Below are 25,681 nucleotides of genomic sequence, written 5' to 3'. Positions count from 1 at the left end.
ATAGCCATCTCAGCTTGTTTTATCCAAACACTTAAAGATTTTCTTCCAGTTATAACCTCCTTACACAATAATTTAACAATTATTTCTCACAAGTATCCCAGTCATCGGTTATTTCAGTGCATTAATAACCCAAATAGAGTTTTCTGTTAGCATAGTAAGAACCATAACCCAGCTTAATAAACCCTTTTGGGGGAGTTACTTAGCTCAGAACATGGTTATTACTTCATCTATTTTTCCACTGAGTAAATCCATATATCTATCTCATTAACAGCACCATTTAGAGTTTGTTCACATCAACATGTGAAAAAAGTCTGTTTCATTAATGTCAGAGGGATGTAATAGACAAGAAATTATACTATTATTATACAAAAAAAAAAAAAAAAAAAAGCATTTGCCTGTGTAGATTGACTTTCATGACCTAACATTTGCTTTACAAAGTCTGATGGATACCATCAATTCTGCAGGGCAACAGAGGCTGAACAATCCTCTGAAGGTCACACAGTGAGGAGATGACAGAACCAATGTTCCTAGATGTTGTAACTCATGTTTCTTGGCTTTACCCATTAGGCACTGTTTCACATTTTAATTTGCTATTCTCTCAATACTATCTGGATTAATCATAAATTAGTGGATAAAACAGAACAATGAAAACCTGGTTATTTCTTATCTAGTAATTATGATTTTACTCCATGAACTAGTATGTTAATCAGTTTCCTTTCCCCCAGCTACTTTTTCTTTCATAATTATGCTTGTGCTGGAAAATGGTTGGGTTCTCAAATTACTTCAGTTTCCCTACCTTGGGAAGATAGAGTTAGTTATTTATAGGCACTGAGTCTGGCACCACGCTTCTGAATGACTACTTCCATAACAAGACTGAGGTCATCATCAGACACAAATGTAGGGACAGAGAATACAGTAAAAATATTCTGTCTCAAACACAGCTCTACCTTAAACTGCTGTGTAATTATGAACTATTTTTTTTTATTTTTTTTTTTAGCATCTATCTACAGGAATTTTTTGATAGCTGCTGTTCATTTGAGATTAAAAATAAGGTTAACTTGTATTTTAATATCATGAAAATTATAATTCAATAATCTGAATTGTGTGAAGTTCCAAAAGGTTCCAGTTCTATATTATGTTGAGACACATATCTGTCCCAACAGTAGATAGCCCTAAACAGGAATTGGCATGTATTGCAGTAGTAACTGTAGCTATTGCAATAATTAATTAACAAAGACTTTCACAAATAATATTTTATTTCAGCGGTGTACCCAGTTTCAGTAATTTAGATTCTTTATTGAGATGGCCATGGGAGCCCTAGGTAAAGTTCTCCTAACATACATAGAAAGTTGGAACACCAGTTGTGACTTTTTGTCATTCTGTAGACTGGTGTTTCTAATTACAACTGTCCTCCAATAATTATATTTTAAGAAAGATAGTGTTGGTTTTTAAATTATGCTGCAAATAAAGCATAAATGTTTGTTTAAACAGTGTCATGGCTAAAGAGCTTCATTCTGTGATACTGTCATTAGGTCAGAAGCTAAGAAGTATTGACAGAGGATCTACAGGGCCAATGAACACTGGTATACATAATCCAACACATACCACTACTTACTAACTGATTCGAAAAACAAAAGCAAATATAGTAACACTGTTAGTGGACAGTAACACCATCTTGGTATCTTCTGGTTTTTCAGTTAAGATATGTAACAAGTATGTAACTACTTAGTTTTACTAAACAAGAAACAGCTCTACTATTTTGGCCCTAATGTCCTGGATATAGTGAAGGTCTTTATAGCTTTATGCAGAAGCCTAAATCAGTGATTCAAAATAAAGACAGTCATTCGCATCTACTGTCCTAACCTATTATGCTGCATACTTCAAAATACTTACTGCAATTTCATTCCCAAAGCAGCTGCAGTTTGCTTAATTTTAAACACAAAGAAACTTTGAGCCTTTGGATAATGACTTCACTAGAGATACTTGAATAGGGAAAACAGCCTATTAATTTGCTGTAGCATCCTCAATTCTCCAAAGACCATAGCTAAAGAACTATTCATTGCAATCTCAATCATTTTAGTAATGTGTGAAGACCAGCAGTTTTATGAAACTGCATATTTTTATGGCAAGGCGTGTTAATGGCTGTGTCCAAACATGGCATTGATTATTCATGGAACTTCTTACTCAAAGATATGTTGAACTCTTTTTTTTTATTATTTTATTTTATTTTTTCTTTCAAGCTAACAGGGAACATCCATCTGATTATCTTTTATTTTAAAACAGTGCCATTAAAAGTTCAGAGTAACCTAAACTGTGGAGTAAGTCTCAAATAGTTAATGTTTTAATTAAGTTTAGCTAATATAAAAGCATATGTTATATATAAGGTTTTTAACAACTATATAGGAACCCATATTTGGCATTCCTGAGAGAAATGATATGATATTATTATAGCATTATTAAAATATTATGATATTTTAATATATAATATTTAAAAATCATGATTTTGTTAGCATGCGTACAGAAAATGCTTTTTACAAAGAATAAGGAGAGGTGGAAAATAAATAAAGAATGTTCCTTTCCAATAAAATAAAATTAATATGTACAATTTATTAAAACAGGATTTAACCAGATGTTTACTTAGATTTTTGAACAAATTAATATAAGTGTAATATATTGAATTATTCCTATATTTTGGTTTCAGAAAGCCTCAAAATTATCATATTTTCTATGTGGCTGAAGTATTTATCAAGATCTAGCTGCAATATTCCATGGCATTTGCAGGCCAAATGAGAAATTAGTTTTACATAAAATTAGAAACTTCAGACTTCCCCATCCCCCCCCAAAAACAAACAAACAAACAAACAACAAAAAAGCACAACTTGTTGAATGTTCTATGAGTACCCAGATGCTCTCCAAACTATCTAGAAATTATGATAATAACTCTTACCACCCTTCATTTCTTCAGACTTCAATCCTACAACATTTGTAACAGGTTTCTTCCAAGGATAATTTATTTACCAGACAGATCTTCTAAGGGCTTTCTAAATGCTTACATTGATGATACAGCCTTTGAGTGGAGGAAGGAGGAAAAGAGTAGTCTATAGTGCCTATATCCATATCTCTGGGCAAAGTTAATGCTCTCCTCTTTCAATTTTGGAATTTTTTGGAAGGAGAGTTACATTTACTGAAAAATTTATTGCCAAACTCCAGGAGACCAAAAATGCTTCCTTGTGAAAAACGCCTTTCAAACAAATTAGAACTTTTGCTGCTTTTAATGCCAGCTATGAAAAGAATGGTACAACTCCTGTTTGCATTTACACAAGAAACAGATTTTCCATTGTTCTGTGAGAAACAAATAAATAAACAAATAAATAAATTTTTAAAAAGGTCCACTAGGTTTCAGATAATTGGAGTTTCATATAACTGAGTTTTATTATGAATGGTATTTATTAAGAAGTCTTTTACCCATATATCACCAAAGTAGAGGATAGGAGCAATGGCAAGTGTGTCAAAACCAGGCATGTTTGCATTAAAAGAAGCAGGAAAGCATTAGGGGTGGTGACATCAGGAAAAAAGAAGGAAGATCTGTGAGGAGTGAAAGAAAAGAGACAGGCATAAAACACAAAGCAAAGCAGCAGGCTGAGGTGAAAAAGTGAAAGGGAGGCCTGAGGTAAAAGGTGACAGAGGATCAGAAATTTTAGAAAAAAAGAAGACCCTCATCCCCTCAAGTGTTTCAAAGGAAAGGGGAAACTAGAAAAAAAGGAGCAATAGACTAGTCTAGGAGAGGGAGCATCATATCACAGGGACATATTTTAATACCTGGTGTTGGATTTTACTGCTTGCAAAATTGCCTTTTCAGATAACACACATGAATGGAATTTATAGTGTTTCATTCTTTAATACAAACCATGCTTTCTGCTTTTATCAGTTCCATCCTGCATCTGTTGCAATATTCAGCTTATTTCCCTCTCAGCACATTCATTGCTAAGGCTTTTTGGACAGGAAGAGTAGAGGGGGAAATATTTTAAATGGCTGCAATACTAGTGTCTGGTACAGCTCTGAAAATTGTAGAACACTGCTCCAAAGAACTTCTCTTTTTGCTGTAGCTTTCTATTACAGAGTTAACTACACTCCACTCACTGGATGGAGCACTCCCATCAGTTTGTTCTCTAAATGAGACAGCACTGACAATATTAATAACCCATTAAAATTGAGACTTTGGTATAACCTTCCACCTTCATATAAAGTAAGCTATAACAAACCTGTGAAATCAAATCTTTCCTCCCAATAGGAGACTTAAATTGTAGCCCAGAGAAGATCAGTATTATCCACCCTTTCAGATTTTCCTTACACTAAAGACTTCATAGGAAATTTCCACTCTTAAAGTTCAACAGAGCACATTGATCTGCTGTAGAATAACATATACACATATATGGGTGACACACTTTCATACACCCCTTTCTATAGCAATCATAATTAGTATCTTTTCTGACCGTTCCCTGTTAACTGCTCCCTAGAGATACAAGAAATTCTCTCTCTTTGGTATAAAGGAAGCCACAGGAGAATTAAATCTTCAGCAGTATTAATCCAGGTACTTTGAAGTTTATATGGAATTCCCCAAGAAGCAAATGCCTGTCTCTAAGTTCAGTGTTTTTCTAAGCACAATGATGATTCTTTCAAAACTTCTCATGAAACAATTTTTTGTTCTATATTATTCTCTGATTTGGAGGCTCGGCTTCAATAGAAAACAAAATTTCAAATTAAAGTTCATTAAAAAAACCTTGGCAAACATTTCAGTTGAAAAGTGTCAAAACAAAATTTTCTGACCTTAACAGAACATCTTTTTCCTCCTGAAATACAATTGTCAATTTTGTCAGGTTTCTGTAAAACATTTTTCTTGGATGCACTGGCATTTTCTAATCTCTGATAAAATGTTCTGTCAAAATATTCCCAACTGGCCCTGTAATAAGGCAGTAGAGATTTCAACCAGTTGAAGGCAGGTTTGTTTGTTTGTTTGTTTGTTCAGATATAGCCATTATAAGGAGAAAAATGTACATGCATAAGCACAGTTTTCTATGTAGACCTTTGTTTTCGTTACTCTTTCCTATAGTTTTCTCCTGGATTAAAAATGAAAGATCAGGATGGGAATGTTCTCTGTTTTGTTTTGTTTTGTTTTGTTTTGTTTCTTCCAAGTAATCAGTTTAAGTTACTCTGTGAAAACACTAGGAATTAAAAAAAAAAAATACTACAAGTTGTTCAGGGCCAACCTTTTTGGAGAAGATCTTTGTGTGTGTGTTTTTTTTTTTTTTTTCCCCACAGAATAGCACGTTATAAAATTGTATGCCATAAACAATAGGAATGTGCTGCAAAATAACTGCTCACAGTACTGGTAGATATTATTGTTATGAACACAGCAATCTACAAATTTAATCATGTTGGTATAGTGAGAAAATAAAATGTTGTTAAAACATGGTTTGTTTTCTAAAACAAAGCAAAACAAAACAAAACAAACAAACAAACAAAAACTTCATTTGGCCTATTAACATCCCACATTTCAGCTGTATTTAAAATTTTGACATACATAGGCCAATGCCATTTACATGGAAGAAACCCTTTAATGACTGCTCCACTGGTGCTATCCATGTCATGCCTTCCTGGGTCCTCTATTGAAACTGGTACGCTGAAGTCCCATCTGGTTCTGATGTCAGAGGACTCCAGTGGAGACTGGCATTTTTCCTCTTTAATCTGTAAAGATTTTATTTTTGCTTCATGGATTTTTAAACTGTGCAGTGAAACTGATGAGCAGACCACAAGTTCATGCTACCATAAGAGAGAAAATTGGCAAAAGATGACAAAAGAGAGTAAGGAAATGAGTAAACAGAACTGGGCTAAGGGATTAAAGTATCTTTCCATAAAGCTTTTTTTTTTTTCCTCTAAAGCTCTCTGTGTAATATTGGCTTTAGTGTCCATTTTAGGCTTCAGCTCAGGATGGATTTATTGAGAGAAGGACAGGAAGGCTGGCATTTCCGAGGCAGCGCAGCAGGATGAGGAGCAGCTGTACAACCCATCATCCTTAGTGCTGCAGCATCTTGCCCTGGCCAAATCCTGGAAGGGCCAAGGCCTTTCTGCTGTTCAGATTTATCCTCAGTGCATCAGAAGCCATTAATGGCCACCATTGATTTTGTTGCATGCAGATTCTGAACAAATAAAAGTAATTAAAAACATCATTTGAAAGAATGTTTATGCAGATCTTATCAACAAGAAATGATGCTAGCAAATTAATATAATAGGAATCTGTTAAATGAACTTGTTTGAAAACTTATATGCAGCCCTACTCATTTATCTGAGACTGGAAAATTTTGTTTGCTATTCTGAATTCAATTCATAATATCCTTTTTTGAGTGTTTAGGTCTGGAAATAGTTTTATGATATGCTGTTCCCTATTTTCAATGTATGCTGTATTACATCACAGCTATTGAACATGATTTGCCTGAAATGCTACTTTCCTGGTTAGTGTCCAACTGATGCTGTTAAACTCCTTTAGATGGTGGACAAGTGAGACAGATGTGGCTGAGAGACCAGGTCAAAAGTACCACACCTGCCTTAAGACATATCTGGAGACGGCAGTGCAACTCAAGCTGGACAGATTGTAAATTCATCTTTTTTTTTTTTTTTTTCTTCCTGCTTTGCCAGTGTGATTCACAGCTTCTTCTCATTTGTTGCAGTAAGTTTACTTTCAGTGAAGTCCAAAGAATTAAAACAAAAACAAAACCAAAAGCACCTACCCAAAAGAGCATGGTGTGGGCGGCCAAGCAACACTTGTAAGGGAGGGAAAAAACCAATGAAAATTATGTCCAGAAGCATCAAGGCCAGAGATTTAGACTGGTAGGAGGCGTAAGTTACATACATATTGTCTGTGCATGCTAAGACATAAAGCCCATGTACAAGGAAGATAACTGCATTCAAGAAAAAAGATATGCCTTCCTCTTACAGTGTAGTAGATTTTCTCATGTGTAGTAGTGCTTTCTATGAATTTAAAAGTCTCAGAAAATACAGAATGAGGTTTCTAGACTTGTAGTAAAATCAAATTAGAAACACTGTTTCTACCAGGAGCAGCCAGCCTGAAGTAGAAGGAAACGTGACAACTCTTCCCACCCAAGCTTTTTATCTTCCTGAAGACAGCTAAATACAGTCATAAGCAGGGATTCTTTTTTTTTTTTTTTTTCTTTTTGTTTCCTTCTTTCACCTCATGCAATTCTTTTAAAAACTCTTTGCTTTCAACATGGTATTGTTCCAAATCTGAAAGAAGTTTTCAAAATGACTATTTTTTTTCTTTAAGAGGAATTGTGATATGCATTTAATTTCATAAACTTAGATGACATGGGAACAATAGAACAGCTTAAAATTACTTCAAGCATTTCTATCACAGAAAGTGTATGCTGAATAAAACATATAATTTTCAAATTTAATCTCTTGAACTCATCTGATTTATAATACTGAGTTTACTCATTGAAAATTAGATACTGTCTGATGGGAAAAAAAAAAAAAAACACACACAGAACTTTATGAAATCATAAATGGGAAATTTCCCCCACTTCTTAGTGAAACTCATTCTTATAAATAATTCATTTAAACGTCTGAGGAATATTGTTGAGGTATACAATGAGTAGAGTGACAAGTGTAATCAACTAAGAAGGAACATGAAGATTGGAATATCTGTTCCACCTTACATTCCTCTGTCCAGATACCCACCCTTGCTTGGCTGTGAGATTGGGGTGATGCGTCAGTGACAGATGAAGTTGGTAAGAGGTTATTTTTCTAAGCTGGTGGATAGCGGCTTATTCCTTTATTACTTTTTGCTCAGTATATTCACCTTCAAATATCATCTCTCTTCCTCTTTTTACAGAGGCTTTGCTCCAACAGAACAAAGCAACTACTACAGATTGCTTTTTTTCTTCCTAAAAGGAAGTTCTTTCTTTCCTTCACTCCATTAACTCAAAAATTCTAGAGTATTAATTGTGTGCATCTTAATGTTATTGCATAGCAAATCTTCCTCATTGATGTCCACAGACCAACTGATGTTTAATAATTTACTACTTCTATGGAATTAAGTATAGACCAGCATCCAATTTTCTATTTATTTGGACCTTATTTGAGAGCTGCTAACTGGAAGTACCAGAATGTACTGCACAGACACTGAATTAGACAAAAACACTTACCTCAAAACAGAAAAGAACAAACCCAAGCGAAGTTAGCATTTGTTTAGAATTGGCTTTTAGCATGTAAACTTTGTGTTTTCACATGATGCAGGCATTCTAAATTTCACTTTATGATAGCTGCAGCTGGAGCACCTAGTAAAAACAAATTACAGCTGGAGATAGTTATTGTCTCATCTGCCTTCTTTATTATCATGTTATCTGCTGGATTTTCCTTCCCACATACCGCAAATAATCCTTAGTACTACACTGTACTTTCCCTATTACTCAGACATCTTAATTCTAAGAACTAGTCCTATCTGTCATGATAGGAAGCAGCATTATAGCATAATGAATACTCTTATTTCCTCTAATTTTTAATAAAAAGTTTACGCAGTTAAACTGTGCAATCCACCGGTGTTCATTAATGACACTGCATATTTTAGTGGTGTATTTATTATGCAGCCATGCAGACAGAGCAGAAAAGATTTTCTGAGGATATTTTTTAGTCTCCAGTTTCAAATGCTGTAGCCAAAATGTAAAAAGACCTTCTTTACATAGAGGTAGTGTTCAGAGAATTTCCAGATTTACTTTTTTGTACAATTGATAATACCTCTTTTGCTACTTGGAAATGTCTTCCAGAAACATGGACAAATAGATATTTGAGCTTTCTGTTGGTAGAACATGACAATGTTGGGAACCAGTCCCTGTTTTAGGTCTTGGCTGCAGTAGCTCTGAGCAGCAGTGGACCGGAACACAATCCCCTTTCCTCTGCCAATGAAGTACTGAAGGGATTGACCTGACCACCATCTTTGATACCCTGGTGATCACCTCCTGTTGAATATATTGGTCAATTATATCAACCCGTATACTTTGTGAACTGCAGATTGGATCTGAGGTGGTCCTTGCACTGTTGGTTATGTCAGCCCTCCCAGCTAATGTGGCTCCACTATATTCATCCTCCACACTTTGCATAACCTTGGTTAGTGTTGCAAAAAGGAATGCAGGATTAGCCCTGAAAAACAATTTAGTTTCCACGGTGATTTAATGCTAGGCGTCTCTGAGGAAACTTTCCAAAGGTGCCCACAAGAGCCGTTAAATTATTCATTTTGAATAATATTTATTTCAAATACTTTTTGCTGGTTGAAAGTGACTCCTGAGCCAGGCCCTATTGTTTTTCAGGATTATCTCACTAAGAGATAAAATCTCAGGCCCTGGTTTAGTGACAAGTAGTCCACTCAAGCATTTGTCCCCTCCTGTTGAGTACCTGTTGTGTGTGATTTTGCGCATGACACCAGTCAGGACAAATAATCAGATAGAAAGCCAGAAAGAAATAGACATTTAAAAACAGACAAAGAGGAAATGGTGAAAGTATGCAATGCACATTCACACTGAAATTTTAGACCATCATTATTTTTGTTGGAAAAGCTTTTATTTATGTTTTAGGCTCTCCAAATTCTGGCAAATTATATGCCACAAACAACAAGTGAACTTGCTGTTTCTGTTCCCGCAAATTGTCACATTTCATCAGCATTTTTATTCATTCAGCAAGAGAGTACACTATGATAGTGATGTTTGCAACAAAGATATTTGCCTGTAAGGAGAGCCTGCTCCTTTTCCACTGACTATGCTGGTTACAACTTACAGAGTGGTAATGACTTTCAGTCACTTCCAATCTTGCTAATAAAACTCAACCCAATAATTTAGATATGAAAAACTATCATGTCATTATTACAAAATTCCTGAGCTCCTGCTCCCTCCTGGGACTACTCAAAAATAGGTGTATTTTTGGTACCACAAAATGATAAATTGCAGAATATTTCTAGAGTTTAAATATTTCTGAGGGAGCAGTTCTTCACTCCCTGCTGTTTACAAGGGAAGTACTGTCTACAAATAATACATTACATTAGCCGTCCTCTTTATCATAAAGCCATGTTGAATACTTGTAACATTTATAAAAAGACACCAACTGATTGCAAGATGAGCGTTACCCTTGAGCAAATTATGAACACATTTATTTCAGTCTTATGCGTTTGAAACTAATTTTCTGGTAATATCAAAAGTGTTCATAGAATTAATTTCCTGTCAGTTCAGCAGTATTCAAGTGAATATTTTATGATTTTGCATTAGCTGTATTTGTCTAGAGTTGTGACATGATCGAGTCATTCTCTGAGGGAAACACATTAATAATTAAACTCTGTCCAATGTGGAGTGCTAAAGATGACAGCATAATTGTACATTTCAGAGACCGTTTCAGAAAGCAGAGAATGAGAATTGCCCTGCCACCATTTAAATGTCAGTTTAGAATTTCTTGCTAAAATTAAGAGAGTGTTGCAGAAAACAAAAAGAAAGGATAGAAAGACTGACTGATGTCAAATTTAGCATCTTGTCCCCTTTTTTGCTTTCCCTTTCTTTTAAAAGGTGAGCTAAACATAAATGGCTTTCCAAGAAGTAAAGGAGAAGAGAGAAGGCAGATAAATGATCATCTCTAAGATTTTTCCCCTTTCTTTTGGCGATATAATATCATCACCAGTTGTAGTACTAGAACTGTTTAGATGATAAATGCAATGTGCATAGATTAGCTCCAGAGAAAATAATGCTGCTTGGCACTGAAAGCTTTGATTGGTTTCAGCCCTTACGTTTGACTCTTTTTTGCCCTGATAACTTCAGCAGTATTTTAAGATTTTAATATACTTTCTAGTCAAAAACCCATGGATAGATCACTGTGTTATTTCTTATTTATGTTTCTTTTTCCACTTCTGAAGGTACAACATTATTGGGATTAGCTAGGATTTCTCCAAAATTTCTGATGCATATATTTTGGAATCAATGAGAGCTTCCCCCATGAGAAGTGCCTGTACTGTCTTGCAGGGACAGGTGAACCACATTTACAGATTGTGCTGGCAGACCACTTAATGAAAATGTGTCTTTACAAAATTCATAAAGGAGAGACATGTCAATGTTTCCATAATTTATTTTTTTCCTGCCACTGCCTGTGACTGACACAGTGCCAAAGAATCCTCATTTTGACTAGAACCCAGGTGACGTTTCCCCCATTCACTGCATCTATTACCATGCTCTCCCTACAGCTTTAGAAATAAGCCCAAATGAGTAAAAATAGCCAGATGGTCTTGGGCAATTAGGAATAACTGAAAGAACAATCTCTTTACAGTCCCTTTGCTTCAGGTCTCTGCCATGCTGCCTCTGTCTTACATTTCCTCTACTCTTGCCTCACTCTCTTGAATCAAGAGCTCATTTCTTTTGCTTGCATGTTCTTTTCAGTTGATCCTCTCCTGATAAATCCTTAATTTCTTTTCATATAAAAACATTTAGCAAGTCATATCCACTTCCTACCATCTCTGTGTTCACTTTTTTTGTACTAAATCTTTTCCTTCACTCATATTTTCCAACTTATCCATTTAGATTATAAGCAGCTTAGGAAAACCGTTTGCTCCTCTGCCTCTGTACCTCATCTAGCTATTTGCTATTATTTGTTTATTATGTGTATTATTTATTATGTGTATTATTATTTAGTTGCTATTTGGCTACTACCGTATGAAACATGACTGATCATAATAATTCATTTCATATCATTCTACCCAGTTACATCCCTATGGTATAATTCAAGAACTATTCAGGGCAAACAGAAGCATTTAACAGACACTATCCCAGTGTTTTAAGGGGCATATTTCAAATTCTTCGTCATACAGGAGAGGGAAAAAAAAAAAAGAAAAAAAAATTGATCTAAACTGCGTGCCGAACTCAACATTTGAATCTATTTTATGAACCAGTTGATTGAAAAGAAAGTGAGCAGAAGAGAAATTTCTGTGATGCTAAAAGTAATTGATACCCTTTATTATTGTTTATGCAGGCTTATAGCTGGGATCTCGTTAGAAATGCAGTTCTGAAGTACTACTTAATTTTGCATTTGCTAAGGATGGAGTGCACAGCAAACTTAGAATTTTTAACATTATTTTAAAATATTTAAGGAACAGTACAAAAGAACATTTGAATATGAAACACACATGTAAAAAGCTAGTAATTTTGTGCACTTCAATTTGTGCCCGTAGGCACAAAAAAGAGTAGCTATACATTACTAAAGACAGTGAATGCTGATGGTGTATTCAGATACGTGAAAGGAAAGACCATAAAAACATGACAATAAAGACTACTTATAAAGCTCTACCATGTGAAACCATGAGTAGGTTAGCCCAACATCTAGTAATGTGAATAAACACATTTTTTCATGTTAGATAAATAAAATTGTTTCAAATAAGAATCCAAATCTGATTGTATAAGATGGCAGTTAAATAACCCATAATGTGTTAAATAACCTATAACAGGTGGTTCATTTTTTTCCTGACATCTGCTTATTTCAGTACAGTACTTGCTTGTTTCAGCCATCTATGCTATGTAAATTCAAGTAGACATTAAACCAATTATAAAATCTATGAATCTAGGTACAGTAATAGATGTTAATTCTATGGAATAATTATATCTCACGTTAAAAAAAAAAAAAAAGTTATTTCAGTTTGCAATTAACTTACTTCAGTAAAGATCCCTTAATCTAGAAAAGCATTATTTGACCAGATAAGAAAGCACAACTGATCAGTGTTCCACCAGACCTTTCATTATTTCATTATTTCTGAACACACTTTCATCACACTTCACAACGGATGTCTCTCTCATATTTAGATATTGGAACTTATGAGAATACTCAATTGCCTTTTTTTTTTTCTTCTTCTTCTTTTTAAATATCTAATTTTATATAATGCGTTAGAATAGATGAAAATGTTTCCAACTGTCATTCTTTGAAATATGTGTAAATAGGATCACACTTCCTGATCCACTCTGTTAGGAAGCTGATAAATTGTTCAATTTTAAATTTCAAGTGCAGCTAATATTAAGGAAGGTAATAGGCTTCATCAGATATGATTCTTTCCTTAGAAAGAATTTTAAATTGCTCTTCCAGAACCTACTTTGTGGTAATTTTCTTTGATTCTAGTACTCTGAAAGGGTGGGATAACATGATCTTATTGGCATGTGACATGTAGCACTTAAAATTATGCACTTTGTGAACAAAGAACACTACTCACACCTGGGAAACACTTAGTCACTAGGTCTCTTCAATCAAGCTGTGGCCCAGTGAGAACATAGAACACTGAAAACGTGAATCTAGTTTAATAAATATTTATAGGCCATAAGTATTCACCAGTAATTAAAATGTTAATGCTATAACAAATTCAAGTATTATGCATGCACACCCTGGGATTAATGCACTATAAAACCTTTCTCTGCAGTAAAAAGGACAGCAGGTGGACTCTTGGTTTCCAGTCAAGTTCAGCGTTTTTAACTAAGGGAAGGTCCATGATAACCTCAGAAGGGGACTTTGTGAGACTCCACAGTATATCTGTAGAAGCAAATATTTGTGAGTTCTGTGATCTATGAATTTTCAGATTGGAAATAAAACCTCTATGCAAACAATGTAGTCCTTCGGGAAGAATAGGAATTGGCCATGTCCTAAGTCAAAGTCAGCTCTGAATAAAAAATACTCCCCTCCTTAAAGTAAGAAAAAAAAAGGAAATGCCATGTCAGAAAACTCCAAACTCAAAATTATGCTTTGTAGCACTTGCAAGGTAATACATAGATCACTGAGCCAGTAGTATCGGCATGAATCTCAGCATGGGTTTCTCTTTTTCAGTCAGGTTCTTCCCCATAATAGCTGTTTACTTCTGTTTTCAGGATTGTTGCAATCCAGTCTAGAGGAGAATCCTTTACTTGATGCACATGGAAGAGCTTATCTGAAGTACAGTGAGTCCTGGAACAAGCAATCTTAGAAATTTATTATTCTATCTTTTGTGTAACTGAAACATCTATTAAAATGTCAGTTTTATTATGCAATGTCAATGTTGTAGATTTTTTTTTTTTAGCTCTATTGACATTTTCCTCCTTTTGTTTTACTATACCTGAGAACTTAGTATTGAACATTTGCTTGCACTACAGTCTATGTATATTGTTGCTACAGTTTTCACCATAAAATTTGTCCTTGTATGCATAGCTAGAACTTCATTAATGCAAAGGGGAACACTTGCATCTACTATTATTAGTAACGTCTAACACACATTGAAGATCTCCTCAAAACCAAAGAAGACAGAACAGCTTCCCTAAACAGCAATTCAAGGCACTCAGGATTTTACTTTTCTTCAGTCACTATGCAAGTATTAAGAAGTTCAGTGGCAACAAATAAGTGTTCCATTCCCTAAACTAGGAGTTTATTACACAAAAATATTAAAAATACCAGTTTATACATACCATTTTTGCATGGAGAAACTATGACTTTTTTGGGATAAAAAAGGGATAAAAAACACCTATTCTAGTTAAATACCCTGAAACAGCTTCATTTTGCTTCCTCTAAGTACATCAGGAAGCCTTATAAAACCAACGCATTGCCCATCCAAAACATTGGCTATTTAGCTGAAATGAATCCTGTAGGAATTCATTCTGGATCTTATTTTTCTGCTAATGATGATGATTATGATGAATAACTGTCTTTCGATGTTGCTTTTTCTGCTGATTCCTCAGTTCTTGATAGACATATTCTTGCTATACTTATTGCTGCTGGTCCAACCGCATAGTGTAAGGAGAATCCATAGAGATACAAACAAGCTTTTCAGCAACCAAGCAAAGAAACCTGCAATTTTACGAACAGGAAGAAAAATTGCTAGCAATCGCCAAATATTGCAGGATTTATACCATAGCAGGCCACTGAAAAACATCCCAAACAAGATATACTTCAACCTGGAACTGGTTCTGTGTTGTAACACTTTAAAGAAATTTGAAGCCATAAGTTTTTTGAAGTTAATTGAAATAGCCGTATACTTTCTAAAGAAACAACAAAAACCTGAAACAAACAAAAAAAAACACACGCACAATTGAGGCAGGATCTTTGCTTTATTGGTATTGCTGACCCAAACGCAATTGATGTTGATAACACAAATGGTCACTATTAAAGACAATCTGTGTCATGTCTATTGCTATTGTCTTACAGTAAGCAAGTCCCGGACATATTTAGATTGCAAGACTTTTGTAAATACTCCAGCTTTTTTGCAATGTGTTTTACAGCAATTAACATTATATTGCTCTCTTTAATGAACAGGACTATCCTAAAATACCTTGAGCACGAAGCAAATGCAAGATAGATGAACATAATAAAAAAAAAAAATGTTATAAGCAATCATTTTTGATCTAGTTCCATAACTAAAATTTTTTTCTAGCTACAAATGTTCTTTCTGATCAACTGAAGGAACTAAAAAGATATCAAATGTTTAAATTAGGACTTGTAGTGTCTCATTTATAGGCATCCTAATATCATAAAGATCTAATGACTAGCAAGATACTACATGATAGCAGTATTCCATTAATTTCTTAATAGACTTGTCCTGCAGCACAAAAAGTCCATAATTAGTGCAGCTGATATTTGTGATAATTTAGGAACTTTAGGGAATTAAAGAACTAATGACACATACTTAGAACTTTACAGTATGTCTGCAAGCACGTGCAACTATGTATTTGACCTTGTGGACAAGACTCCTAGTAAATCTCAGATTTGAGCACAGATCTGCTACTCAATCTTAATAGAAGTCTATAACAACTGAAACAGCTTTGGACAGGATGTATCCTGTTCAGGAGAGCTGATTTTCTCACCCTTGTCTGCAGGAGGTTAGTGTCTTTCCACATGCCAATTTCCAGAGACAGAAAAAAAAACACTGGTCGTTTTGGTAAGGAAATAAATAAACTCTAAGATTTTTTTTTTTTTAAATGTGGCAGAATTTAGAATTTTGAAATGTAGAAGACAAATGATCATTTTGCTTTCACAGAAGGAATTTTACCTGTTGAACCAGGGTCAGAAATTAAAAGCTTCAATGTTCAGAAATGCAAGCTAAGATGCACAAAAAAGGTCTATGAAGTCTTATGTCCAAATAATATCCTATAGCAATCAGAAAAAAATGAGAGGATTTTTGTTCTCTGTTTTGATTTTTCAGACACACAAAGACCAATTACTTTATCTGAAAATACATACAGAGACCAATTAAGTGTGACAGCTGAAATGGTAAAATTGAAGGTTTATACCAGAGGTGAGCACAGAATGTTTGGAGACACCATTGTAATACCAGGGTACATTTTTTGTTACTCTGAAGACAGCTAGTGGGTTCAGCCTGTTGCAGCATTTTGGCAAGTATGTACTGTGGAAAGCTCAACAGAACTCATAGGATTAACATGCAAAACTGCTGACATTTTTAAAATCTCTAAGGAGTCCAGGTAAATTCAGTAGTTAAATACTGAAGGATATAAATTATTAAATCAATTAAATCAAGGAAATCCAAAATATCTTTGATCTAAGGTAAATAGAAATGAAAAAGAGGATGTGCCTTTTCAGAATAGTATTAGACAATTTATCCTTAAATGGCTGCATACTTACCCTATTAAAATGACTTGTTTGTACATGTAGAATGAAAGTTAACAAGTGCATGAAAAAAAAAATCTCAATGTGAGAAACAGGCTGCCTGGTCCCCTGCCCTGACCTGGCATGCTCCAATACTTTGTAAAGAAACAGTTTGCACTGGAGGCCTCCCATGGGCTGGCACATAAATCTTAAAATTATCTTCGAAGCCCATCTGCTCCAGTGCTTCATTTTTAATGAAAATGGAAGGTGCCAGCCATAAGTAGTTTTGATACACCAAGTCTCTCCCATAATGCCAACTTGTTACATCTCATAGGAGTCAATTTAAACAGGCAAATATTTCTGGGACTTATTTATGAACTTATGATTAAATGATCTTAGATATGAAGTAAAAAGCAAACTACAGACAAAACCCAATTAATAGGCCATTTTGACAATCAGGCAGACAATGTAAGATTGTTAGCTTAGATATATTCTCATGAGTTTGGTCTATTTTGTTTCCCACAGATTTTGTACAGTACCTGTATTTAGATATAAACATATTTCCAAAAAATAACTGTCATTTTTTCTCTTCTCTTTTCCGAAGGCACATGACTTTGTTTCCTAACCAAGTCCAACCCAATACAGACATGACAAACAGTGGTGGATGTTAATGTCCAAGAGATTTTTTTTTTTTTGTGGGGTTTTATACCTTGCAGACAGTGTAGTAAGGAAACCAGCATAGAATAAGTAGGAATTAATACTTCTAATATTGCACCAGACATGCCTGTCAGAGTTAACATTTATTATACTTTTTAGTAACAGCCTTTAAAAAGCACTGAAAAGTTTTTCTATAAACGTTTTACCCAGTCATATGAAAAGTAAAATAAAAATATCCAGATGGTTGGGAGATTGGTCACCATTATGTGATCATTATGTACAGTGTGACAAAAATAATAGTAAGAAAAACTCTAGAAAATATTTGGAATCACATTTCAGAAATTCAGACCCCCACATTTCCCCACATTGCAGACCCTGAGAATAGGAGTTTATGTAACCCCTTGCCTCAGAGAAGCAAGGAAATAATAAGGAGGTTAAATCTCAAATATTTAAATAAAGTTTTAAAATCCCAGAAGTAAAGTAAATCCAGGTATTATTGACACATTAGCTGGGTCACTGAACTTACAATTCTGTGGATATAGAGGTACTAAAGAACTCTGGAACTTGGATTGTTTCTTCAATACTGCCACAGAAGCATTACATATTTATTACACTATCTGGAGTATGATTATTCTATAATCATTTGTATTCCTCCTATAAATCTGAGAAAAGCTCTCTGTACAAATGATTAGGGGATTAACTTTCCTTGTGAGTAGGTTCACATTATGCATGGTCAAAGTCATATCACAGACACACATGGAAAGAAACATTTCAAGGGTTATAATTACATTCACATGTTGGCTAATTGGGCCCTCAGGGGCCCAGTTCCTAATTATAAGAGGGTAGGCAGGAAAATACCAGCAAAAAAAAAAAGTATGTATAGAATGAGTATGAGATTAAATGGGCTATGTTGGCTGTATAAAAGCCGTAAAACTTGATAGGAAAGGAATGCAGTTACTTGCCAAGTATCTCTAAACCATAAAGATATTTTTTTTAATGTCATTATCAGAAAAAGATGGGAGGAGGCTGTGTTGTTTTAGAGGAAGTCTGCAAACATCTATTGTAGCCTCAAGAAGAATTTCTTCCTAATTGTAAGTATATCAAGTAATGATTGAGTCAGATGAGAAAGAAGGCGGGGGAAGAGTAACTTCTTACAGTGACTTTGATATCCAAAGAAGGTGAAAGAAACTTAAAGGAAAAGATGAAGAAGATAGTTGAATGCTCATGTGTATGTCACTGAGACCTACTAATCAGAAATGAAACGCTCTAAAAAGTTTAGATAGTCATTAATTTAAATTGTATAAGCTTTAATGGCTCTATTTATTAGTTTAGCTAAGGGCAGTGTTTTTATCTCCCATAACTGAAAACTATAGTTTATTACCTTGGTTATACACAAGTAAAAAATATAGGCTTTACTTTTGTTCCATGTCTCTCAGGGGGGAATGCATATAAAAGTATAAATTATAGAACTTTTACAAGGTTGTAATTCATTTTATTTCACAAATGGTATCCTTTTGGCATATCTATAAAAGTCTCACTGTTTATAGTATATGTGTAGGTATTACATTATGCCTCATAACAGATACTAGCAGGAACCCTGAAGCTGAATAAGAACAAGATTGTCTGTATCTCTTAAACCTGTCACTTTAATTTTCCACTCTAGACAGTGCCATACAAGTAGCCTGACGTAAGTTCCTGGTTGCTGTTAGACCACAGTCTTGTAACATTTTGAATTTAGTACCTAATCAAATTGCTTTGCTTTCAGTACTATTATCTTGATTTATAAAAATGGGTATATGGTACCTTTGTTAAGTATACCCAAAGGAAGAGTATTTTACAGCATTCTAAATGCAAATCCTGTTTTCTTATTTATGCTGTGGTCCATGTAACCACAGCGTTAAAAAGAATTTAAAATGAAATGCAGAAAAATTGAAATGACAATTTCAACAGTCTAATGTCTTGAACCAACCTGATGCTCCACAAGTTCTGAAAGCATGAAAATTCTGTGAAATAAGATATCATATGCCAATCTGGTCTTTGGGAAGTTGAAATTAAATGCTCACCTTAAAAAATATATATATATAAATAATAATTAAAAAATTCTTGTGTCTAGTTTAGAATTTGTCTGTAACTTCCAGAGTTGAAATCATATAATACTGTAGTTTAAAGTATTTATAAGACTGCTTTTTAAACTTGGATCTCACTTTCACTGTGCGTTTCAATCACATTTGACATGTACATTTAAGTATCTAGATTTGTTATTCATTATACCTTTGATTTTACTATGCAGTATTGACTGAATTTTTGTCTGGCCACAGGTATATAAGCATGTTGAAGATACAGGGGAAAAAAAAGGTATTGGTGCAAGAGTTAAATAGTCCAGCTGAATGAGCTAGCCACTGTAATGGGGAGATGTGAGGGGCAAGGAAGATAGGGGAATAATAATTGATATCTTAGCAAGAAAACATTTCATTACTCACATTCCTCCTATCTTACGCTATCAAATTTCTGTATAAGGACATGAATATTGACAGGGTGTCCACAGTGACACAGAAGTCTACACAAAAGCATCCCCCAACACAAGTGTGAGTGAAGCTGTCAGCATGGGATGCTGGGACAAGGAACAGTATTTCTCATTTAATCAGATAGGGCAGACTGTTTTGCAGGTGTAGAAATCTCAACATTGTTAATAGTTTTGCCAACTTTAGATTTCTGACCTAACCTATCTGAGATGACTCGGATCTGAAATCAGAGTCATTATTTTAGGCCATTTTTACATTCAGGAAAAAAAAAAAAAAAAAAAAAAAAAAAAACCTTCATTGTTATCCAGTGCTTTCAACTTAACATTTTCATCATATGCACAATTGGCAGAGATATAGTACGTTTACAAGTTTGCAAATAACTGGTAAAAAGACAAGATTGCCACCTGATCATAAACTGGGGGAAATCAGCACTGTTTCCAGCTTCCCTTCTAAGAAGGTGTGGAGATAACAGCTGACATGATGCATAAAGTCAGGAATATTGTTGAAGCTAGGACTGTTTCTCTTTCAAGAGGAAAAAAAGTGTTTGAGTGGGATTGTTGATATTACTCACATTTGTTTGCAACATATAACAGATACTGTGTTTGCTCACAAATTTCTTGAAGAAATTCAGAGGGTCAGAACTCCAAACTGAAGGAGATAATTATGAGGAACTGTAGGAAATAACTGTGGGAAAATTAGGTTTCAGAAGAAAGGTTGGTGAAATCTGAAGTGTTATTAATAAACAACCAAGGCAGAAAAAAACTGATGACAGCTGCTCAGAGTTTTTTTCTGAGTATAGCTCCCTGCAAGAGGATTCAGTAGAGTACTATTAAAAAGAATTATAGATATTGACCAAGAAAACACATCAATAAATAATCAAAACAGAATCAAATTTACATATGCACTGTGAAACAATATATAATTCTTAATTTTTAGCTATGGTTCCTGAAGCACAGAATTCTGATTCTATTACAACATGTTTAAGTTATCTATGGAGAAAATTCATAACTTGGAAAAAAAAAAAAAAAAAGAAATGAGGAGTCCTTTGTAAAACAAGAAGTCAGGAGATAAGTAGACCAGAAAAGTTTCACTAAAATTTGGTGGTTACTTGATGAGCAGTTCAGAACTACTACTCCAGCACTGTATCTTGGAAGGATATGTAAGAACTCACACTGAGTAAGTCACAACAGTATTAAAAACCTCACATCTACACATTTTTTTGCAAGTTATTTCACAAATCATGAACTACCACAAGGTAACAGGATGTCATGGTTTCAGGAGTTGTTTTGTTTTTCTTTGCTCTTCACAGGGCCCTGGAGATCAAAATTCACTTACTGAAGATCTACTAGCTATCAAGAAGTGAAGCCAGCAGAAAACAGACACTTGGAAACAAGCATCCCATCAAATTCCACCAGTTTCAAAAACAGAAGAGTGAGGTCACTGAGAGAGGTAGTCAAGGAAAAAGTGTCATCTTTTAGATGAGGTGTTCAGGTGATAAAAAAGTATTTTTCAGTTTGCTAACTGCGCAATAGGCATAACATTTTTTTTTTCCTTCTCCCAGCTTTTCTTTCATTTTTTTACACTGCAGGATTTCCACAACCGTCTCTTACTGCATGGCTGTACAGCTTCAAATGCTTATAGCGCAAACATAATAAATTATGGATTTTCTGATAACCCTTTGTAATCAGCCAAATACCTATTTTGTTTTCACAGTATCACCTACGTTACTATCTGAAAGTATAAGGCAGTTGTATGGCCAAGCACTCTTCACCTCCAATGCATTTTTTCCCTTGGTGGCCAGAAGAATCAATAGAAAATTATTCCAATAGTACAGCGTAGATAACTTTTGTATAGTTATATTTGTCTACTGTAATTTAAAGGGCTACATTCCTTTGCAGTGATGGATAGCAAGTCATGAAAGAATTCAGTACTGGTATTTCTACATATAACCCTCCTAATCTGAATGTTGTGTTCACAGAAAAAATAAAAGGAGATGAATAGGCAGAGCGGAGAGGCAGGCACAGATCTCTCCTTTCTTGTCACTAGTGGGGACAGCATGGGGACAGTGGGGACCAAGGGAACAGCATGAAACTGCAACAGGGAAGGTTCAGGCTGGATATCAGTAAAAGGTTCTTCACCGAGAAGGTGGTCAGGAATTGGAACAGGTTAGCCAGGAAAGTGGTCATGGCACCCAGCCTGCCAGAGTTCAAGAAGCATTTGGACAATGCTCTCAGACACATGGTCTGATTTTTGGGTGGTCCTTTGGGAACCCAGGAGTTAGACTCAATGATCCTTGTGGGTCCCTCCCAACTCAGATATTCTATGATTCTATAAATATGGGACCACTTGGTCAAGTCTGTTCAGAATAGCTATGTTTTGAGGGATGGTTAAGACAACATAGGTACAGGGAAGAGTAGTCTATTATCAAGAACAGACAAGTGCACCATCAATAGCCAAGAAGACTAATTTTCACAATAATTATTGTGAAATATTTTTCAGCTCACAATAAATTCCTTAGTTATCTTTTCTTGAACTACCTTAATAAGAAGTTGGGCATCTTAATTAACAAATGCACTCTTGTATGTTGGGACAAGAAAAAAAAAATACATGAAAATGTTAATGAAGGAAAACAAATAGCTATTTTTCAAGCAAATTGTTTAGTTGAAAATGGAAGTAATATACCATGACAGCAATCCACACTAATCCTGAAGGGGCAGAAATTTGTTAATTACCTAAACCAGGTATAAAGTTTTAACTATTGCAAAGGAAAATTGGAAACTGTTAGTGCCTTTAAATTTGTAATACAGACATCATATTTAGAATTTCCAGCTGTGTTTGCCTGACTCCTTTTGTGATCCACAAACTCATTCACCCAAATACACTAAGTAGTTAGTTGTAATTGATTACATAAGAAGATATTCGTGTCTCTTCCATAATGTCAGTAGTGTGCATATTGAAGCTCTCTGAATATTGATAGTATGGATGTAGTCCCCTGTTGAATAAAGATATATGTTGGACTTAACTTCCAAACCTTTGGTGAGATAAAGTAAAGTAATTAAGAGTTTAATCTACTGCATAGCTGGGTCAGTTATCCATTTCTTATTCAGTCTGTTTGCCATTTGTTGTTATTGTTCACCACTTTCTAAAGACCATTTCAGCTTCACTAATTGAAAAACAAGGTACGCATCTCCCTCTTATTAATGCTCGCTAGGGACAGGAGCCTCATGAAGGGATTTGTTCCATTACACAGAGTTTGCCATCCACTGCAGGTCTTGCAGAAAGTGCAAGTTCACAATTGTAAATTAATACTTATGTATCAAAAGGCAGATTTATAGCCTTTACTGTGAAATATTGTATTTCTTACCTTAAAAGACTTTCACTAAATGTGCTGATGTAGCTTGAATGCAGTCTGAGTGTCACCACTGAATATGCAGTTCTGTGAAACAAAACCACATCAGCAAATGCTCAGTAAATAACAGGCCTGAAATATCACAGTCCTGAATTATATTCATAAGCAATTTCCACTCTATTTCCTCAGTTTTTCAGAATACCTTAATACAATACATTGAACAGTTAGGCAATATGGAGCTTTAGGATACAAAAAATTTGTCCATCTCTGGGTTGAAAATAGAGGTAATGCCATTCTTCTGTTTTCATAACCCAAGTGATTAAGACTAGCTCTATCAGTTCAGATGCAAAGCTATAGTTAATTTTAAATATTTTGCTGATGTCAGGTTACTTTTTTTTTTTCCTCTGGCCCTATCTGCAGAGGCCAAGTTACTGTTCTGGTCTAGTTTACAACATGACATTAGTTTTTACAGGCCTGATAGGACAGCTAGGATTTGCATTCAGACAAGGGATATTTACAGCATTATTTACTAGATGTCAGTTGGTTGTCCAACCCTGTGAAAACATAATGCAGTACAACTATGAGAAATATAATGAAATATTGGAGTTTCAGAAACCTAGCTGGAAACAAGCCTATCTTATTTTCTGGAGGAAGAACTAAACAGTTGAAACCCTAGCTTTCATAGCCGTGACTTTTTTTTTTCCCCCCCCAAAAAAAGTCTTGAAGGAGTCTTTAATAGGCCCTAGAGGATTTATTTTATTTCTTTTTGTCCCCTCTAGGTTATTTTAGGTTATTTTAGTCTGGTTCTAAGCTACCTATACTATAACTAAAAAATCAAGTAAAATTTTAACACCAAAATAAGTGTTCATTTATACATAGAGAAGGTTAGAGGAAAGACCTAGAAACTTAATTCTCTTTAAAAGAGTTATGTTCCTTACAAAGAGAAGGAAGTCTAGCATAAACACGTAAAGAAGAAAACTTTCATCTCAAAAGCCTCATGAGAAAAGTAGAACTAGTCATTTATAAGAAAGAAGGGCAAAGAGAACATGAGTTGCTGTTTACAACAGACAATAATTCATATAATCCCTAATGACAATATCAACACTCTAAGTGTTAATTTTCAGCAACAGGTATACCATACATTATGCTATACAAGAAAAAGCCCTAAAATTTTCATAAAAGTTATAAGGTGGCAACACCAACACCCATATTTTGGGAGAGACAAGATTTATATTCTCTATACGCACAACTCACAGCTGACCCAAGCCCTTTTATTACTCCATCCTCAATTAGCCTCAACAAGGTGCTTCATAAAACTGGGCTCAAGTAAATTTTTCTCTTTTAGTTTCAAAAGTACTATGAGATTGTTCAGGGCTTTGCTCTTTCAGCCTTAATGCTATGTTTTCAACATAAAGTAATGCTTCTATGCCTTTCTTTATTGGAATTTCTCATTTATATGTTTTTGTGGGCATTTTTTTCCAAAATAACAGAACATGATATGTAACTAATAATTGTAACTTAAATTCTAGTAGAACATTATGTACTGTGTCTTAATGATCAGTGTTCAGCAATTATCACCTGTAATTCAAGTTTTCATATTTTTTTCTAGGTAAAAATTGAAGTAGATCATTAGGTTCAAAGAGATGTTGTTCAGTATCTATTATGTTTGTGTTTTTTTTTCTATGTAGGAAATATATATATATTTTTAAGGTGTATGTATGCTCTTTAAGCTGTTCCTTATATCTGCTTCTAGTAGTAGTAGGGATTCTTCTTTATATTAATGCGAAAAATATCTAGTTGAGTACTGTTTTTTCAGTTTGTGAATATTTCTAAAAGATGTATAGATTGTATTTCGATGGCAAAAAATGGGTAAAATAGCTGAAAATACCAGGCTGGCGTAGATTAAATCTATCCATTGAATACCAGAAGTACCTTTAGAGTATTTTTTTTCTCTTGTACAAGGTGAGGGGGGGTGGCAGGGGTCAGAGAGTACGTCTCACACACTCTTCTAAAAGCTGTAAATACTAAGAAGCCTGGTGATGGCTTCTGGTAATGGTTTTATCCTTTCAAGTACTGGAGTAATGTTTTTCATAAATGGTCTGTGCTTAAGCTTCCCTTTTCCTAGAGTCTCTGTATAATACCTGCCCTTGAAGAAAGGTATATGATGTCTCCTGGGCTAATGGGTATGAGGAAATAGATACATTGAAGATGTTGTTCTTTAACCACAGTACACAAAGCTGTTTTTGCTTTTAAAACAAGGCTCTGATGGTATGACGGTTTCAACCTAATTTTAAAAGCAATAAAATTTGTTCCACAATGTGAAGGATTCAATCTACTATAAACTTGGCCTAAGAACATACTAGTACAGGTGATCCTATCAGTTTCTTAAAATGCAAAAGTCAGATATAGAAGGATGCAAGTAATTCTCTTCCTTTTAGCAGAAATATTCAAAGTGCGAAGGTAGCTTGATATGGAGGAAATCTCTTCTGCCCTTGGGGGGCTCTGCACAGTGACC

General features: G+C 34.6%; 1 long non-coding RNA gene across 1 annotated transcript; it reads right to left on the bottom strand.

The window, feature by feature from the left end:
• Nucleotides 1-12,552: 12,552 nt before the first annotated feature.
• LOC121074172 lies at nt 12,553-24,348 on the bottom strand. Its single transcript, XR_005822182.1, has 5 exons — nt 24,303-24,348; nt 23,685-23,720; nt 23,182-23,253; nt 16,085-16,182; nt 12,553-14,886 (listed from the first exon to the last, which is right to left on the bottom strand). It is a non-coding gene; the product is annotated as an uncharacterized LOC121074172 (long non-coding RNA).
• Nucleotides 24,349-25,681: the final 1,333 nt, after the last annotated feature.

The sequence above is a fragment of the Cygnus olor genome, chromosome 8, assembly GCF_009769625.2.
Source record: "Cygnus olor isolate bCygOlo1 chromosome 8, bCygOlo1.pri.v2, whole genome shotgun sequence".
NCBI classification, from domain to species: Eukaryota; Metazoa; Chordata; class Aves; order Anseriformes; family Anatidae; genus Cygnus; species Cygnus olor.
Note: the sequence above shows the minus strand (reverse complement) of the source record. Positions and strands in the feature narration are given on the sequence as shown.